We start from the raw sequence: 16829 nt of genomic DNA, 5'->3' as shown, positions 1-16829 counted from the left end.
CAATCTAGGTGTCATCCTCACGCCACGTCAAAACAAAAATTCAGTATCCAGCTGGGCTAATATGGGTGAACTCCCACCACAGCATCAGCGGTGACATCCTGGGCGTCATCTTATGCCTCGGCAACTGCCACATAATGCTAGCGCTAATAAGTAGAGAGACTTGAGAGAAACCCTACCGAAGGTTTTAGACAAACATTATTTCCTATAGCAACCAGTTTAACCAGACAATCTTTTCTACTTGTCAAACATATGCCGGTTTCTTGGGGTTAAACCCCGTGGTTTTGGTCCGTGTTTTCTTTCCATAAGGTAAATAATATATTTCTATGGTCTCGCATATGCAATGATGCATAACTTGAAACCACAATACTAACCTGTACAATAGCTCTGATTGGTCCGCCTTGGGTTCGAGCACGCTTTGGAGCCATTTTTTGTACTACACCTATGTTATACACTTAGAACTTTAAATTGGTCAATTTCCCTAGTAATCTCCTTGTTTTCAAAGAGAGTCTGTAATTTGAACCCTCGCCAACTCGGATTCACACTTAGTGTTGTTGTTCTATATCTAATTTCTATACATCAAATATTTGTTAATCTTAATTAATCAAAAATTAAGTGTGTAAACTACGAGTGAAAGTTTAGGACTGCATTACTTTTATGCATGACATTTCTAATCCAATTCTTACTTCCATTTCTATACTACAACTAAATCAATTTTTAGTATTATTCAAAATTCTACTTAATCTAATTGACAATAAAATTGTTGAATGAGAATTTCATCATGTATAATAAGAATATGATGAGTTCTCTTATGTATTAACTTTCAATTAACTATGCATAAGTTAATTGTGAAGATGTACTAACTAGAGAGAGTAGGTATACTTAGATAGATTAGAGTAAGAGAAAACATACACACACATCTTTTCTAAAGTTAATTGAATCTTACTAATCCATTAGAAGATTAAAGTAAAATAGAACACACACGCATCCTTTTCTAAAGCTAATTGAACCTTACCAATCTATTAGAGAGATTAGAGTAAGAGATAGCACACACACACACACACACATCCTTCTTAAAAATTATTGAAGCTTACTAATCTATTAGAGAAATTAAAGTAAGAGATAGCAAACACACATCATTCTTAAAGTTAATTGAATATTACTAATCTATTAGAGAAATTAGAGTAAGAGATAGAACACACACACACACATCCTTCTTAAAGCTAATTGAATCTTAATTAATACGTACCTTACTAATCCACTAGAATGTTTGCTCTCTTAGTGGTTTGTGGACGTCTTCTCTGTAAGAGAAGTGGTAGCACTTCATGAACGCTATAGAGGCAATCTCTATGTTTTAAAGTGTGAGCATGGATGCTCTATTTATAGCAGAAAAGAAAACATCCAACTTTTTTTTTCCCCCAAAAAGATAAGTTTTTTTAAATTTTTAACTTTTTTTTTTTTTGGAAAATCATACCCACGTTTATGGTACCCTTGTGGTACCCATCAGCTTGATCAATTTGTCATTATCATCAAAAGATAAGGTCACACATCCCCCCCTCATTAAGATTAGTCAAGACTAGCCTCTCCTTTTCATGTGACAGTGTGTCCCACTTTGTCCCCTCCTATGTGAGTCCAAGTGAGTCCATGTGCCTTCATTTGTCATCTCTCTGTATTCTTTTGTCTTTATAATTATTTTATTTATTTCCTTAATGATAATTTATTTTACATTTTTAAGTTAAACTTTACAGTCTTATATTAACTTTACAGTGGTAAAAGAAAATTCTACAATCAGACTAAGTTTTACAATAAGTTAATTAGTGATTCGTATAGCTAAACATGTCAAAATTTTGTAGCGTAAATTTTAAGTTCTAGGTTTTCTCAGCCTACGATTTATAATTTGAACTTGAATATCTTAAATAATGAGTGATGGTTAAAACAAATTCAAATGCGTAATAGAACTTGTGTGAAATTTGAAAGTAGAGAGCTTACAGTAAGAGCCTCTCCCTAACAAATGAACCTCAATGTGCTTTGTGCGAGCATGAAAATTGGGTTTCCCACAAGTACCAATGCACTCTGACCTTCAGTGTAGATAGTGTTGGCATTGTCATGTCCAACACCCAAATCAGTCATAAGGCATCTCAGCCATACACGTTCAACTGTAGCTATGAAGACTACCCGATACGCAGTCTCATAACTAGAAGTGGCCACATTTTCTACTTTCTCAACCATGATATGCATGAGCTTCCAAGAATGAAACAAAAACCACTTGTGGACACTCATGTGTGAAAAAAAACTAGCCCAATTTGAGTCCAAAAAAGCAACAATAGAGAGAAAAAAATCTTCAAAGATGATAAGATTATTGCAAAATTACAAAGCTCTAGTACCAATGTTATGTGCAATATAATTGAAATGGTTAAGAACTAGTTTTACACTTCCACAATTCTTTACTTCTTTCCTTGATATTAGTGATTCATTTTAGTTGAATGATGGTTATTTAAACTTTTTCTTCAAGAGAGAGAACAAGAAACTGTGGTAGAGATGTGTCGAGGGGTAAAGAAAGAGGGAGAAGAGGAGAATAACACCTTATGGTGTCCCAACCAAAATTGTCCTATGTAAAATGCAAAATATGCAATAGCTTGCATAGAGACTATCCGTGCATAAGAAAAATACATAGAAAAAGTTGATATGAGACGGACGAGAGAAAGAAGAGAATGGGAGAGGAGAAATGGAGGAGAAGAAGAGGAAGAGGAAGAAAGAGGAGGAGTGGAGGAGAGAGAGAAATCGAGGTAGGTGGAGAGGGAGAGGAGCAGTGGACGAGAGATAGCTTTAGCACAAGGGTGCTCTGACCTTCGCTCGGCATAGCCCGAGGGGCTAGCAACAAGTCTTTGCAATTGAGCACATCACACTGTACGACTACACCTTATGCTCATTATAAGAGTGCCATGGAGGTTTTGGCCGATGGCGGGCGACGCAAAATGATGACATGGTAGGACAGTCGTAGGGTTCGATCACACCACCAATTGTCTCTGAGCCCTTTTGAAAGAAAAGGACGAGGGCACTGCGAGCTTAATGGGAGAGAGAGTTCAAAGTGACCCAAGGGAAATACCAAACCAGGCCTGGCTAAATGGACAAAGGTACCAACAGGGGAAATTCAAAGGCCGCCCAAGCTAGTCAAAGGGGCGAATTGGGAGCCGATCAAAGGGATTCCGAGGCTATCAAAGGGATGTAAGGGGAGAATGAGCTGGAGATGAGATCAAGGAGAGAGAGCACACTAAAGGGAGTCCAAAGCAGGTAGTCAAAGTCAACCAAGTGGCCAAAGCTAAGGGCCATTCAAAGAGGGTGGACAAGCAAGTCCAAGAGGTAGTCGAAGTATAGCCAAGGATTAAGCTCCAATTTGAGAGAAGGAGAGTAAAATAAAATAAAAAAAAACCAAGGGGCACTAGCAACATCGCTAGTGCACCCCTTTCTCAAGCTAGAACCCCCCCTTTCAAGAGAGAAAAGAGAGATTAGATCAAACAAGACGGCTCCCCGTTTAGAAACTACCAATTTAAGATGTTAGATGGGCCAATTAAAATGCAATTTTTAAAGCTGAAGGTCCCTTGTTATAAAAGCCATTTTGTAAATCAAACTGGGGACTTGTTTTGTGCCAGTTGAAGCATGCAAAGTGGAGGTTTTTGATAGAGGAGTGTGATTGTCAACCACCTTTGTATTTTCTCATGAAAATGGCCATTTTGATGGAAGGGAAAGCTTTATATGTGCCTTTTAAAGTGTAATCAAGACAATATTGCCCATTTGTGTTGTCATTTCCCATTCCCCTCTTCTTTTTCTCCTGTTCTTGTGTTCCCCCGCAATGTCGGCACAATGTGGATGTGTGCCCCCCGAACCGGCGATGCTCTGTGTGAAAGAGTGAGATTGAGCGGCTGTGTGCCACGTGCAAGGGTTACCATGGATTGTGGTAGTGAGTGTGAATTATGTGGTGGTCTCGTGGAGTGTGTAAGCATTGGGAAATGAGAAGGCACTGGTATGCTAGTTCATAGTGTGTGTTTTGAAGGTGTTTCTAAGAGGATAGGCGTGCTGTGGATACCCTGAGCTATAGAGAAGACCTTGTTTGTGTACTGGGTGTGTTCCCCCATTCCCCTTCTCTAATGTGTACTAGAAATTATCTACCAACACCAACTATATGCTAAGAAGAGTAACTATATCTTCTTCATAGAAAAAGCTATGTATCTTGGTTTCATAATCTCCAGAGAAGGTGTATCAATGGGCCCTAAAAATATTGTACGAACGGACGGAGATGGCCTATGATGAAGGGTACACTAGCACATAGAAAGAGGAGAGCAAAGCGGAAATGTTGAAGATAGATGTAGATCTATTTGGAGTCACCATAATCGAATCCCCTCCTAAAGAAAAAGATATGTAGCCTCAAATTCGTGTTTTAAGTGTTGAAAGAGGTGTCAAGCATGTTGAGTGAGGATGTGACCAATGGTAAGAAGGAGAGTTATGTTGAGCTATGTGAGTCATATCAAAACCTATTTGTGATGGAATAGAAAGATTTACAAGGTGCAAAAGGGGCAGAGCAGAAAACTCTCCTTCAAGGAGGGACATAAACCTAGAGCACGGAAGCTGAGAAGACTAGGGAGATCCAAAAGGAGGCCCTTTGGTAGGAGATCAATGAGTTCATGGATGTAGGTATCATATACCCTATGAAGGAGTCAAGGTGGGTTTTACCAATGGTTATAACCGCTAAGAAGAATGGGAAATGGAGGGTATATGTCGAGTACAAGCCATGGAATGCGGCAAACTGAGAGAAATTGCTACCCACTATCGTTTCAAGATGAGATCCTAAACCAGGTGCTCGCCATGAAAGATACTCAATTATGGATGTTTTTTGGGGTTTTTTTGGATAACGATAGCACTTGAAGACCACATTTATCTCTCCATGGGGTTGTTTTGCTTACCGCATGATGCCATTTGGGTTGGTGAATGCATATTCTACTTTCCAAGATTGGATGAACAGGATGGTTGGCCCCTACCAAGGCTGCTTTATCAGGGTATTCATGGATGATATAGGCTGTTACAACTCAAGAGTGGATCACTTGTCAAAGCTGCAGTTGAGATTTCAAAAGGCTTTATGTAGAAGGAGGTCAATTGAGCCCTAATAAGTGCAAGCTAGCACAACCTCGAGTGCAGCTATTGGGTCACGTGGTGTGGCAAAATGTTATATAGGCTAATACTGAAAAGGTGAAAGCATTGGTGCTGATGGAGCCACCATCAAATGCTCAAGGTCTGGCTTTGTTTTCTCATAAGTTAAAGTATCTATAGCGCTTCTTTTGGATGTTGTCACAATATGTGCATCCTCTTCAAAAGAGGGCTCAACAAGTGCATGGTTATAAGTGGAATGAAGAAGCTGAGGAGGTTTTTGAAAGGGTAAAAGAGATATTGTGTCAATTTCGAGTGGTGTGTCCTCCTAATCAAGAGGACAACTTTTTTTGTGTCTATGACAATAGGCATGGTTGCTATTGGCGCAGTTTTACTACAGGAGGTAGGTAGAAGCTTCAAACCAATATACTTTGAGAGCAGAGTGAATAGCCCATAAGAGACTACCTACATCAAAGCAAAGCAATGGTTAATGGCTTTGGTCTTCGCTTGCAGGAAGTTTAAAGTGCATTTAATTGTGTGCAAGTTTTTTGTGTTCACAACTGAAAATCTAATACCAGAGGTAGTGCTGCATTTGAAACCAGGGAAGAGGATTATGAAGTGGGTGTTGGAGCTTCAAGAGTTTGAATTCAATTTCAAGGTAGACCACACAAGTCGATGTCACTTGATGGACATTCTTGTCAATAAGGCTGTTGATTTTGCAGCCTATCCAAGAGTAGTGCAAAATGAAGCTAAAGAGGAGCGAGATCTGGAGAATGCTTTTACAATGTGGTTGGAGGAAGCGTATTGAAGGGTAGTACAAAAGGTAAGAGGAGGTGTGGTGATATATGACCCATGCAACAAAGCCATATTTTCAAAATCTTATGATATAGAGGATCTCTACACCAATAATTAGGTGGAGTATCTCACTCTGCATTTAGGTTTAAAGCACTGTATAAAGGTTGGAATTTCCATGTTAGTGGTGAAGGGAGATGTGTTGCTAGTCATCAAGCACCTGTTAGGCCAATGGTAGGTAAAGAGGGAATCTTTGAAGCATTGGTTCTTTTTCGTTAAGAAGATTCAAAAGTTTTATGGAGAAGTTTAATTGAAGCATGTGAGGAGAGAGCAGAACCAAGTGGCAGACCATTAGCAAGTAGTAGAGTGCATGTTGTAGGCCTATATGTGGGCCCAGCCACTTGTGAAAGTAGGGATACCTTAAAGGAGACTGAAGGGTTTTTGAGTACAGGGCAATGTTTAGAGGGTTTGTCCAAGTTGTAGAGAAGAAGAGTGGTGCAAAAATCTCACAACTTCACACAAGTAGATGAATATCTGATGAACTATGAGCGTGACGGAGTGCTAAGAGATAGGTATGGTGCTAGAGAAATTCCATGAAGAAAGTGCACACTAGCGTATAGACGAGGTTCTATTTTGAGTGTTGAGATCAGGCTTTTGGTGGCCTTTCATAGTGAAGGACGTGAATTATTGGCGCAAGACATGATTGTCAAACTATAGGTGAAAGACGGCTGGTAGCGAAGTCGTAGGATGCCATCATCGCACAAAGTGCTTTTGAGAAGTGGGGTTTGGATGCTATAGGTCCACTCTAGAAGTCTACAAGTGGTAAGAAGTATGTGATGGTAGTCTTTGACTACCTTAAACGGTGGGTCGAGGCCAGGGCTGCGAAGGAAGTGAATGTTAATGTGGTAGCTCACTTTGTGTTTGATAACATATGTTGCAATTTTGGGGTACCGTGGGTGTTAGTTTTGATAGGGGTCAGGGTTTTAGAAGTGAATATTAATGTGGTAGCTCACTTTGTGTTTGATAACATATGTTGCAATTTTGGGGTACCGTGGGTGTTAGTTTTGATAGGGGTCAGGGGTTTAGAAGAAATCTAATGCGTGCATTAGTAGAAAATCTAAAGATTTAGCATCAATTTTCCTCACCATATCATCCCCAATGCAATGGTCTAGTAGAGAGTGCTAATGGGAAAATAATCAAAATATTGACAAAATACGGGTATAAGCAAGTGACTGACTAGGAAAAAAATCTAGAAAAGTGTTTGTGGGCGTATAGGATGTCCTATAAAGTGGCTACAAATTTCACTCCATTTGAACTAGTCTATGATAAGGAAGCTATATTTCTAGTGCATGCACAATTAAGTGCTTTGAAAGGTCTGTGGCATTTCAATGCCACTCAGCATGAGGTTTTGATAGGATCGGATAGCCACTCTGGAGGCTTTTCAAATGGACATGGAGGTAGTAGAAGACTACTATGTGAAGCAGAGAGAGAAGGGGATTGCCAAGTTCTATCAGGACTTGCCAGATAAGAAGATAGAGGAGGGAAACATGGTGATAAAGTAGGAGAGTTACCTGGACTTCACGTTCCAGAAGAAGTTCAAGAAGAAGTGCCGTACAAAGTGCAGAAGGCCTTTCCAAGTGGGACCTATAAGCTGGTAAGAGCAAATGGTAAGCTTCTTAGGCACATGGTGAATTGTGTGCAGCTGCAATGAACATGATGTTTTTGTACATAGCCTATACATAGGGTTGTGATTTTGCAAGTTCTTGGAGTTGTGAGTTTGGTGTGCGAGTTGCTAAAGTTCTCTACATATGCCTTTGGTCGAACGTTAATGTTTGAGGAGGGGACTGGGCAATGATGGTACAAACAAAGCTGTTTGAGGTCAGAAGTAGTGCTAAGAAATTCCATAGATGTGCACAAGGGCATGCCAAAGAGTTTAGGCAGATATCAAGGTCCTGGGAAACCAAAAGGTAGGGGAGATGTATGCTTAATGCTACCTTTTAGGTCAAGGAGGCTCCAAAATGGGCTAGCTAGAATGGCAGATTCAATTGTGCAAAGTGTTCTATTAGTGTTCTCAAATGTAATGCTCGATGTGCTCTAGAAACCAGCCCAGACGGATTGTCAAATGGAGCCTCAATGTGAAAGATATTTTATTTCAAATTTGGAAGGTGTTGTAGATCTCCGATGGAAAGGGCAGCAGGGGATATATGACTAGAGCCAAGACCAGTGGATGCATGTGAAGAGCTTGAATTGCTGATCATGCCTATCTCTTTGGATTGCAAATTGGAGCTCTAGAGGGTAAGTTATGGCCATTAGAAGATTTTTCAAAGGTTAGTTATGGGCCAAGTTGACCACATTGAAGGACGTGCCATCCAGTATTGTTTTGGGCTCAACCAAGATCTAGAGGGAAGTATGCATCAAGAGGAGTCAACGGGGACTCTCTACATGTCAATGAGGCTCCTGATCAGCAAGATACAACAGGTTGAAGCTAGGAGCTAATGCTAAGAAATTAAGTGGGTGCATATGATTTTTGGCGAAGTTCCGATGCATGGTTCAATGCCATGCAAATGCTAAGGGGTGGGAAGACACTCAAGGTTTGAAGTCAGGGAAAGGAATTTTGGTCGGATGTAGTGGCTTAGGGATCGGATAATTGAGCAGAGAATGGTGGATGTCCAAGTGGGGGGGGGGGGGGGGGGGTTTTTTGATGGGTGTTCAAGGAGTTTCTTAGGCCTTGGAAGTCCATTAAGCCTGGGGACACCATGTCCGTGGCGTCTGCAAAATCCCATATGTGCAGCATATAGTTGGGATGAAAGCCTATAAAGGTTGTGGCATGGCCCATTGGAGGTCTGAAAGTGTGAGAGAGAGGGCTTGCTCTCTCCTGGAGAAGGTGAGCTTGTGGAGGAGCACTACGCAGGTAGCTGGTCGCCGCGTAACAGAGGTTTTGATCAACGATCGATGATTGGTGAGCAACACTTTTGGTAATGGGAATGGCGGATGACAAACAACGGGCAAAGAAAAATGATCACGTGGCAAGGCAGTAGTAGGGTCCGATCACACAACCAGTTGGCCCCGAGCCCTTTTGAAGCAATGGCACGGCCGAGGGCACTAGAAACCTTACTAGTGCCTTATCTGCATGACATAGAGTGTGGTCATGTGCAAGCTTAATGGAAGTTAGAGTCCAAAGCGGCCCCAGGGTAGCTCCAAATCGGGAGGGGCCAAATGGACAACGCGTACCAAAAGGGGCAATTCATAGGACAACCAAGTGGATCAAAGGGGAAAATTGGGAGCCAGTCAAAGGGATTCCGAGGCCATCAAAGGAATGTAGGGGGAGTACGAGCTGGAGATGATATGAAGGAGAGAGAACACACCAAAGGGAGTCCAAAGGAGGTAATCAAATGCAGACAAGTGGGCAAAGCTAAGGGCCATTCAAAGAGGGTGGACAAGCAAGTCCAAGAGGCATTCCAAGTAAAGTGAAGGGGTAAGCTCTGAGGTGAAAATACGAGAGTTAAAAAAAAAAAAAACAAGGGGTGCTAGAGACATCGGTAGTGCACCCCTCTCTCAAGCTACCATCCCCCCTTTCAAGAGAGCAAAGAGAGAGCATATCAAACAAGGAGGCTCCCCATTCCAAAATGGCCAATTTGAGATGCCACATGGGCCAATTAAAATGCAGTTTCCAAAGTTGAAGGTCCCCTACTATAAAAGCCATTACTTTAATCAAATGGGGGGAGTACTTGAAATGTTCTTCCAAGACATGCTCTCAAAACTTTGGCTAATATTTGGCCATGTGATCATATTTTAAGATTTTTTTAAAAGTGGAAATTGGGAAATTTCCAAATTCGCTAATATGGTGTTATGTGTATGCTATTCTTGCGTCTCCTCTTATGCAAAGAGCATACATCTACACGAGAGGTAGTCATGATATTATTCTTCCAACTCTATGCTCCTAAGTATTCCATCGTGATGTGGTTTACTTTATAATTAATGGTTGATTGCGCATATGGAATTATCCATACATGTTGGAAGGATCAAGGTAAGAAGATTCTCAAAACTGAATTTTTGCTTAAATGATAAACTTGAAGACATCTGTAAAATTAAAATATGTCCTCTTTGATTTGTTGTTTCACAATTGTAGGCTGATCCTACATCAATTTTGAGTTATTTCAAATTTTTTGAGCAGTGGTCTGTTTTAGACAGGTTTTTGGAAAGAAGGAAAAATTGCTTTTTATGGGTAAACTAGAAGTTTTTGTTATTGAAATGTGGTGAAACTTATCATCTCAAAAGAATAAGATAGTTAGAAAAGATCTACATGTCCATAATCAAATTTTGATGTATAGATGTGAATTCAAATTTTTTGTCAATTTTGCATGCTAATTTTTGCGCTTTTTGACCCTGGGGATAAAACCACTAAAACTTATCCAAATTGAGCTCCGTTTTTTGGAGCACGTTCAAGGTATTGAGATAAGTGGAGTTATACTTTCAAACTAATATTCTAATGTTCCTAGAAGATAGATTCACATTGTATGTCAAGTCCATAGGTTGTCGTCTGTGTGTTTTTTTTCATGCATACTAAGGAGAGAACCGGAGTCCGGATTTGATTCTGCTTGTTGGTATAAGTTTATGGTACCAATTTGGATTTTTCTTTATGCTCAAAGATATATATTTTTTATTGGATATAATTTAGACTATGTATGGTAAAATAGGTGAACATGCAAGCTCATGACATCTTGAGGCTGGAAAATACATTGCAATGCTTGCATGTTGTCTGATCATGACTGTAGGGGAGATAGCTTGATTCCTTGATGGTAAAGAGGAATCATAAAATATTTTGGTTGGATTTTGTAATGAACTATTGAGATTGATGGCTCTCCTGAGTGAAAAGATTTCATGTATAGTATATTGATGATTGAATTGAGGAGGATTGACATGTGGTATGGTTACTTGCAACATCTTTATATGGTCCAGGTGATGATGCCAACCAGTGGTTTGGATCATCTATATTTGAACTAGTACTGAAAAAGTATTTTTGGGGTATGTTCCCATGTGTTGTCAGGTATGTTCCTATATTTTTGTCCAGGATCACTGTAGCATCCTGAAGAGGTCGATTTGCCTAAACTCACTAGTCGTCACTCATCTCTATCATTGGTGGGTATGTGATGCTTTCAAAGCTTGGGTTTATGGAGGTGTTCACGGCAGCCCATGACTTGAGTGTTGGTCATGCGGTGTTGGGATCCACTCTCAAAGGAGCAAGATTCTCTTCATCCATAGGGAACCAAGCGGAGGGTGGCCCGTTCGATTGAATTACAACTTGGGCTCAATCATCTAGAATATGACTTGGTAAGTGACGTTCAAAATCAAAAGTCCAATATCACTTTTGGGCAATTGTTGGCACAAAATCCAAAGCTAAGGCGATAGTTATCTTCGAGTTCTAGCACGAGGCTAATGAGGGCCAAAGGAAATGTACATACAATGCAGAATATGGCTTTGAGGGTGAGGCCCTTGCAATTACTTTCCCATTGCTCCAATAATAAAGCTCTAAAAGCCATTCCAAATGCATAGTTGTTGACTCCCAACAAATGCAACTAGAGCCAAGAAAAAGCATATGGCACTTCACCACACTGATAACTAACACCCAATTCAAGCATTAATATCTTATCGATCTAGACTTTGACTGACATTATGTTAGCTCCTCTTGATGCACACTACCCGTGAGAGCTTTGGAGGTCCCTCAAAAATACCAAATGGCATGCCAACCAAAGTAGTTAGTTTGGCCCATAACTAGCCCCTAGCCAATATTTGGTTGGCCATATCTTTCTCGTTCACCTTTCCATTGAGGATTTGAAAATACCATCATGCTCCACAAGCTGATCACTTTGCATCTATCCACCCACACAAGCTCTGTTCATTTGTCCCCACTCCATCGAGAATCTGGAAAACACTCCATTTTTTGATAGCCATAACTTTTACCTAGTAGCTCTATTTGAGGAGCCATCTCGACCACCTTCTAAAGCACTTCAAGTACTACATTTCAAAGCATAATCCCAACATTTTGGATACCTAGTCTTTTAATCCTAGTTTTTCCCTTTTGGAACCTTCTTGGCTTAAAAAATCCCATTAAGCATACATTTTCATTGTCACTGGCCTGCCCAGGTCTCCACACCTGCCTTTGCACCCCGGCTAACTGCCAACATACATACCCACGTGTGTGCACATTCCTAGAACCAAACAGATTTGTCTTCACCATCACTGCCCAACCCCCTTGTTGAACATTCATGTTCAACCAAAAGCATATGTAAAAAACTTAAGAACTACCACATCGAGCTGGTAACCAAACATACTTGCAAACCACACCCCTATGTACAACATATGTGTAAAATCTTAAACCACCCCATACCTTATCTTTCTCAGGGGTTTCCCACCTCCCTTGGCTAAAATTTCATGCACATTAGACACTGAACCCCTATCAAAGTACAGCTTGATCCACAGATGATTCACCATGTGCGTAAGAAGCTAGTTGTTCGCCCTTACTAGTTGGTAGCTCCCATTGGGAAATGCGTTCTGAACTTTATATGGACTCGTCTATTTATTCTTAAATTTTCTTTGAAAATTAAACTCCAAGTAGCTCTCATACTTCATTATTATATCCCCTTCTTGTATCTTCTTATCAGGTAGACTTTGATTAACCTTTGCAAACCGTTTCTCTCGCTATTTCACATAATAGTATGTTCACATCTCTCTATCTATCCCCAAAGCTTTATTACTAACAAACCAATCGTGTGAAACCTTGTATTGGGTGGTGGTGATGTGCCACATACCCTTCAAAGAGCCTAGCTCTACGTACATGGGCATCACTATCTGCTTATTATAAACCATCTCAAATGGAGAAAATTTTGTAGCCACCTTGTAGGATGTCTTGCATGCCCACAAGAACTTCTCCAAATTCATTTTCCACTCTCTCTCCTTCTTATAAACATACTCTGACAACATTCTAATGATCTTCTTGTGGGACGGGTGTCTAACCTCACTCGTATCTTATTGAAGACGTAGCGAGAACCATGAATATAATTGTCAATCCATGGGATGGAGCTGACTCAATTAGTGCATAGAGGCTACAAGAGGTTTTCAATCTCTTAGAAAACAACAAGCAACTCACATTTAACTCAGGCTACACTCAAATGACTGAAATCACCAAAAGTAGTTTTTGATTTTGAAGAGTAAATTCCTACTTATGATAAGATTAGTCCGCGGGTCGGTGATGCCAAAAGCTACAAAACACCCTGAAATGCTTATGTCAATGCGTAGATATTTTACCTACGGTTGCAATGCAACAGACGCGATTGCAATGTGACAACCGTGGAGGGAGTAGGAAGTGCGAGAAGGAGAGAAGTGAGCGCCGTTAGCTCACGCTGTGTATTTCATTATCCAAAAACTTAAAGAAACTGGCTTTTATACCTTAGCCAAGGTTTTTGGTGGTCAAAACTAATAATCTGGGAGCTCTATTTAAAGACAGGTTGATACAATCTGGAAGCTTGTAGCACCGGCTCATCAATTACAAAGTTTTTCCGGAAAGTAGGAGTTACAATATTCTTGATAACATTGAAAGCTCCAAAAAATAGTATCCAAGTTAGGTTGTTGATAACATTGCCCCCTCCTCGCCAGTTTCGTCCCTTGACACAGCTTTATGAGCTGAAGTAATCTTTGGGTTGACGGCTGGCGATGCGGTCTTTAAGTGCATGGAGTGCTTTCCCATATTTCAATCTTCTTTCTTTGTCATGAACCTGCAAGAAATGCATGGTGACCCTGTTTTTGAGCTCAATGGCTGAGTAGCCAACAAATCTGGAGGTTAGGTTGCCCAAATATCTTTGTTCACCAATTGAAGAGCCCTGTATAGAATGCTTTCTCAAACGCCAACATATTGCTAGATGGCAAGAACATGCATTGGGCATAGAAGCCATAAGAACTTCTTCGGAAGGCTAGCCCACTGAGGTCATAGCAGAGACTCTTGTTTCCCTCAAGGAATGCCATCCATGGTGCTCCTACTTTCTCTAGCTCATGAAAAGATGTAATGCATGTGAGCAGCATTTGGAAAATTTTGTAGAGCATGGCAGATGAGAGATTAGGGAGACTTTTGAAGAATGTCATGGTGCTCGTTAGGGTTTTCACCATGTATTCCTCCATCAGTATTCCCTGATCTAGTGCTGGAAATCTTGGATAGTTGAGCCATGTAGGGCGCTTCTTATTCAATGCCTCATGTGCTTGCCATGTCCTTACCCTTGGTACAAGACAAAAGGTTGGGTCTTTCTGAAGGGTTACAGATGCTCTTGTGAAAAAAATCAAGTATCTAGGATTCTTGTTTAGCCAGCTCTTTCTCCACTTGGGGTGGACTTTCTCTATGCCTTCTTCCTCCATGTCTTTATATAGTCTTTCTTTCACATGTAACACCTCTACCTTGATCAAAGGATATGGCAATGATTTTTCATGCCATTGTGCATTGATTTGGTTGGGAGTGAGTTGAGGGACTTTGACTCAATGGATAACCCTCAACTCCCAATCCATCACTGCTTTCCATTGTTCATCTATCTCCTGAGCAACCTGCTCCTTGAGTGCATCTTATTCAACTTTAGACAACTAGACCATTGACACTTGCTCAGCATCTGCTATTGGTACCTGGAAATCTGCCTCTCCTCCTAGCCCTTCTGCCCGTTGTGTTTCCATCTAAGTGAAAGAGAGTGATGGGATTTCAACGTTTGGTTGCTTTGAGGTACCAGCTTCTTCTTGTGTCTCTGGCTGTCCCTCTCTCAATAGCTGATTGCCCTCTTTAGCTCGACTATCTCCTTGAGCAGTTGTTCTTCTCTTTGTACCCACATTAATGCAAGTTCTATTTGTTGTGACTGCTCTATCTTTATCTTGATTTCAATATCTTTATTCTTCTTTTTCAATGCCTTAAATACTTTGTATGTACCTTTGATTGAAGCAACTGCGGGAGGTTCCCTTATTTGTATCAAGAAAGCTTCTTGATTGTTGATCCTTTGCTCGGGATATTGAAGTGAAGCATTTGCTACGTCGAATTGCATTTGGATTTTTTGTACTAACAGAGTTATGGTAAAGAGTTCATTTGTTACCTCTGTTAGCTGTTGGTCTTTGATCTTGCAGGCATCTGTTAACTTGTTGAGAAGTTTGCCAAGCTCCTCCATTTCCTTTTGTTGCTTCTCTTGCGCTAGCTGGTGTTGTTTAGCTTCAGCTCTCAACTTAGGTCTTGGATTTTTCTCTGAAGATCTGAGATGACATTTATTGTATCATCTAATTCTCCTTGTAGATCATCGATAACCATCTCTAGCTCTCTAGCTTTAGCAGTGTGTCTAAGTGTTGTTGTTTGCAATTTCTCAGTCATCTCTTGCATCTACTTGGAATATTCATTCACTTGTATGATGACTTCATCATTTGTCTACCAATTTTCACGCTTTGTAGGCTGTCTGGATGTTGCAGTGGTTTCTGTGTGTAGATCCTTGAGTTGTTCTGTAGCGGTTGGTTGTGGTTGCAGCAGCGGTTCTACCTTTCCTTGAGGCTGTGCGGTTGCCCCGAGTGATTTTTCTTCTTGAGGCTTTGTGGATGCCTCTGTGGTTTCTTGATGGGTGGTTGTAGAAGGGGTGGCCTCTACCTCTATTGCCTTGGGTTGCTCAAAACTTGCTACCTCATGTGGTTGAGTCTCCTTCTCTTTGACTTGCTCGCCCTCAGTGGGTCTAAGTGTTGATGAAGGGGAAGGGATTGGCATTGGGTAATCCACCTGTTCCATAGCAGGTGAAGTTGGCTTCGGAGAAATTTCCTCATGATATTGTTGTGTCTCGCTTTGTGCAGTACCCTCCGCTTGAGTTGATTGCTCTGCTGCCTCTTCTCATGCTTTTCTCTCAGCTTCTTGAGCTTATTTCAACTTGAGTGCTTCTGCCTCTACATACATTCTTTCAAGAAAATCTATGGGGTCCTTTGCTTCTTTCCTTGCAGGGTTCTTAATTCGAGGACCACTTATCTCTTTAGAAACCCACTTTTGTGGGTCCTCTCCTATATCTTGGCAGCTTCTTTCGTAAGCGTGTTTCTCTCTTTCAAACCTCGCCTTCTTCTGTTGAGGTTCCTCTTGGTGTGCAACCACTGCTTTTTTCTTCATCTTTTGTATTCTGGCTCGCCTTTCCTCGTTGTCTGAGCTTTTGCTGCTATGTGCTTCATGAGAGCTTTTTGCCAACTCTTCATCAGATTTGTAAACTCTCTTTTGTCTAGCAGGTGGTTCCTGGAGATGGCTGTGTAGACACAATCAATGTGTTTTGATCTAGGGCAGGCAACAAATTGTTTGCCATGCCAATAACATAGTACGATATTCTTGTTAATATTTCAGGTGCACCCAGATAGGTGATCTTACCCTCTTTCTTGGTGCCCTTCACTGTTGATAGCACATACTGAGCGTGATCAATCACTTGCTTGGTTGTTGACTTCAACACTTGTGTGAATGTAATCGCAACTGCATGATTAGGTGTTGTGTACCTTGGGGGACTCTTTGCTAGAAAATGGAAGTGCTGATGATAAAGACGTGCTGGTTCTTCCTCTTGCTTTTGTATGAGGTCAGCAAAGGTTACCGTAGCATTGTCCTTGGTGAAGGTGCATGCTGTTTTTCTATCTCGAGCCCTCATTGTCATCCCCTCTAATGGAAACTTCAAAGCCTTAGCCAAAATTTCCTTTGTGATCACTACTTCGACTTTCTAACCTTGTTGATCAGTAATTTGGATTGATCCATCTTCCTTAATTGTAGACAAGAGCTCATAGGATTTCTGGAAGTCTACGCCTCACGGTTCCTCGTTGTAGAAATCCGTGAGGCCGAGCCTTTTGTTGGCCTCCTTTGTGTCTATCTTTGCCGCAACATC

This window comes from Adiantum capillus-veneris, chromosome 6, assembly GCF_014529385.1.
Source record: "Adiantum capillus-veneris isolate H3 chromosome 6, ASM1452938v2, whole genome shotgun sequence".
Taxonomy (NCBI): Eukaryota; Viridiplantae; Streptophyta; class Polypodiopsida; order Polypodiales; family Pteridaceae; genus Adiantum; species Adiantum capillus-veneris.
The sequence above is the reverse complement of the archived record's forward strand: the minus strand, read 5'-3'. Positions refer to the sequence as shown.